This window comes from Terrapene carolina, unplaced genomic scaffold (genome assembly GCF_002925995.2).
Source record: "Terrapene carolina triunguis isolate 2854851 unplaced genomic scaffold, T_m_triunguis-2.0 Scaffold66, whole genome shotgun sequence".
Taxonomy (NCBI): Eukaryota; Metazoa; Chordata; order Testudines; family Emydidae; genus Terrapene; species Terrapene triunguis.
The window spans coordinates 87,976,929-87,980,749 of NW_020664417.1; the positions used below are offsets into that span (position 1 = coordinate 87,976,929).

At 50.8% G+C, this 3,821-nt stretch overlaps 1 protein-coding gene across 2 annotated transcripts in view; it reads left to right on the top strand.

Annotated features, from left to right (window-relative positions):
* Positions 1 to 3,443: 3,443 nt before the first annotated feature.
* FAM53A (family with sequence similarity 53 member A) overlaps positions 3,444 to 3,821 on the top strand; it is a 98,373-nt gene continuing 97,995 nt past the window's right edge. The window contains exon 1 of one of the 2 annotated variants that reach the window (XM_026648083.1): positions 3,444 to 3,496. The gene's annotated coding sequence lies outside the window, so the exon portion shown is untranslated. The remainder of the gene's footprint in view (positions 3,497 to 3,821) is intronic. The other variant, XM_026648084.1, reaches the window with a different exon arrangement.

Consider the following 3,821-nt stretch of genomic DNA (forward strand, 5'->3'; position numbering starts at 1 on the left):
GATAGGAACAAAGCAGTGTGGCAGCACTAAGCATACATAATGTCTCAAGTTTGTTAGGATTGAAACTTTGAAAAAGTTAAACCAATAGGTAAAAGAGAACCCAAGGATATAATTTGTTTAGAGACCTTGTCAAAAGCCTTTTGATAAAGTCCCTCACAAGAAGAATCTACTAAAGAAACTTGGTAACTATGGCATGAAAGGTAAAATTATAACGTGTTAAAAACTGATTACATGTATGACTAAATGGCCAATTCTGAGTGTGGAAAAGGGTTAGTAGTGAAGTGCCCCAGGGATCAGTTGTCTTCAATAGGGAGTTATTTGTACAAAAGTGATTGCAGGATATGGCTGTATCACTGCCAAACAAGGTCATGGACAGGATCATGAAAACAGATGGAATACAATTTCTCATGTGTTTAGAATGGATAAGGCCAGAAGAAAGATGAATACAACCAAAAACTATTTCAAGGACCAGCATTAGGAGCTGAAGGAGAGACCTGTGTACTGTAGGTAATCTCTTCAGAAAATCTTGGAAGTAAACTAGTGCCTGAAGAGGTAGTGTACAAAGAGGTCATTTGTTTCAAAGATAACTTCTTATACTGTGATGATATGGGAAGGGTGTCCTGACAAAATTGTTTGGGAAGGCTTTAAAGCCAACATAGACATTAAAAATACAGGGGATAAATTAAACAAACTGGGTGTCATAGGGCTTGCAAAGAAGAAAAGCAAAACCTGACAAAGGAAATTCTGAAATAGCGTTGGGGGATAAATGAATTCTGATTTGGCCATATGCTAGTGCTAGAATTAAAAGCATGAAAAACAAACAGTATGAAATAGGGGTTTCCTATGGACAAATATAGCGATGATTTTGGGCCCTGATTCTGCATCGGAATCTGTTAGGTTTGGCTCTTGCGCCACTGCAGTCTCATGATGCATCACAAATTTACAATGTAGTCAGATACAATCAATACATAGGAAAGATTGGGAGGAAGGTAGTGTTGTAACATTATATTACTATAAATATCTACAAGCATTGGAAGGTGGAAATAGCAAAAATCTATTAAAAGGATTTTAATTTATGATTCTATTAAGGGTGTTGTAATTCATTACTGTGGTAATGATAGGTATAAATGCAGACATATAAGAGCAGGGCCGCCCAGAGGGGGGGCAAGTGGGGCAATTTGCCCCAGGCCCTGGGCCCCACAGGGGCCCCCATGAGAATATAGTATTCTATAGTATTGCAACTTTTTTTTATGGAAGGGGCCCCTGAAATTGCTTTGTCCCAGGCCCCCTGAATCCTCTGGGCGGCCCTGTATAAGAGACAATCTCTGCCCTGTTGGGTTCTCAGTCTTAGTGCTGTCCAAACACCCTCCACTTCCTATTGTAGCTGCCTTGGAACTGCTTTTCAAACACTCCAATAGAAGCCTTTCTTGTATAATAAGAAACAAAACCAGTCCATCCTGTCCTCCATTTTGAGAGACTAGAAAATGGGGATGTGGAACGATGGGAGTTTTCCAGAAGCATTTGATGCCTTCTCCCACAATTCCCCTGGGTTCCCCTAAGGTTTTCCTGGAAGCCAGAGGGCTGGGAACTGTGGGATAAGACAACCAGAGAGCAGTGCAACTGTAACAGTGCAGTACAGCACAAAGTAAGTGTGCACATCTATTCAGGAAGTCAAGTGAAATTAGTTATGGAGAATATATCAAGAATGTTAAAAGTTAAAAAAAAAAAAATCTTGTAATGAGGGGAGAATCTCAATGTCATCCAGTCTGCATATTGCTGCCATTTGAGGTCACAGTGACTCACAATTTCCCCCAATGGTTCCCATAGAGACTAGTGTTCTTCATCCATCTGTGTGGGCATCCTTAAAGAAAAGAATGCAGACTTTTCAGTCTTTCCTGTCAATCTCTGCTACATCTCTGAGGTGAGAAGTCAAGTCACAGACCATGGTCGGTATCAACTGCTACAGATGGACCCTGGAGGATGAAATCCTCCTGCTAGCCACAGATAGGAGATCTTCTACCCGCAATACCAGGACTGTCTCAAGCGTGTGACCTTGCCTGAAGTGCAAATGGGTGAGGTCCAGCTGTAATGGAAGCAGTTCTTGGCTAATCACTCAAAAATGGGAGCTCTGACACCAGAGGAGCTGGAAAGGTTTCCTGAGGATTGGCTGGGACTTTGCTGTACTTTAGAAGGGACAGAAGGCTGCTCTCTATGAAGGTGGCATTGGACCTTGCTGCCAGCAAGGTACCTTTCACCATCTAGAATGGGCCTGGATCTGCATCTCAGGATCTTGGAGTTGCAGGGAAGGATGAGGAGAATCCCTCAATCCTTCTCTCCAGCATTGCAAGCCTTTTTTAAGGCTCTGGCTGTGCGTGTGTCTCAACCCACCTCACCCACCATCGCCAGCCTCTCTGAGGCTGAGGACACTGGCACTGGGTGTGTGCGTCAACCCACCTCTCCCGGCATCGCCAGCCCCTCTGAGGCCATCGGCACAGGGTGTGCATGTGTCTCAACCCCCACACCTGGCATCGCCAGCCCCTCTGAGTTGTGCATGTGTCTCAATCCCGTCACCCGGTATCCCCCAGCCCCTCTGAGGCCACTGACACTGAGTGTGCATGTGTCTCAATCCCCTCACCCGGTATCGCCAGCCTCTGAGGCCATCAGCACTGGGTGTGCGTGTGTCTCAACCCGCCTCACCCGGTATCCCCCAGCCCCTCTGAGGCCACTGGCACTGGGTGTGCGTGTGTGTCTCAACTGCCCGTCCCCAGGCTGTCTGAGCCCATAGGCTCTGGGGAGCGCGTGTCTCAGCCCCTCCCCGCCTCTGAGGCGCAAGCACTGCAGTGGCCACAACAACCCCCCCGAAGAACTGAGGGCGGGGGTAGGACGGGCCTCGGGCCTCACCCCCCCCGCTCCCTGAAGCGCGCATGCCCATTGCCCAACAAGGATCGCATCACTGACCCCTTATTGCCACTGCGCATGCGTTCACCGCTGTAACGCATCCACAGCTCATCTCAGGCTAATGAATTAATACACACGCGAGAGGAGCAAAGGCGCGGGAGGGGCTGTTCTTTTGCGGTTTCAGCCGGGGATATTTTGACATTTTATCTCAGCCAGAGCACGCGATACTTAACAGAGCAATACTTCCTTAACAGACACCTCCCGCCCCCCGCGCCTTGCATGAGCGCATGCGCATGTGTACTACATATGGCGCCGCGAGGCCGCTATGCCTTCTGGGAGTTGTAGTCCGGAAAGGGCCATTCAATGGGGCCTCGCGGCTGTATAAGCGCTCCTGTGGCTAGTCCATCCCCTGTGGGCGGGGTGAGTGTGCAGGGCGGCCCTATGGCGGCGGGGGTGAGAGGTCAGCGGCTTGCAGACCTGGCCAATGGGAGGATCGTGGCTGGAGGGGGCGGAGCTCGCTGTGTTTTGTTCAATTGCCATTGAGGAGCGTTGTTCACAGATGCGGAGGGAGGCGGCCCGGGCTGGCCTTGGAGGGCAGGTACCTTGGGGGGGGCAGCGGGGCGGGCACGGGGAATGAGTGAGTCCGGGAGGGAGAGCGGCGGGACAGGTATCGGTGTCGCTATCAGCCGGGGGGGCAGTGGAGACAAGGACAACGGGGGCCCGGTACAGATGCCGCGGGTGGGGGTCACAGGTACCAGCTGCAGTGGGGGGAGGTACCGGGCGCAAGTAGCTTCCGCGGGGGGACGAGCTGCGGGGCCGGGCACAGGTCCCTGGGCGGTGGGGCGAGCTGCGGGGCCGGGCACAGGTTCCTGAGCGGCGGGGCGAGTTGTGGGGCTGGGCACAGGTCCCTGGGCGGCGGGGGG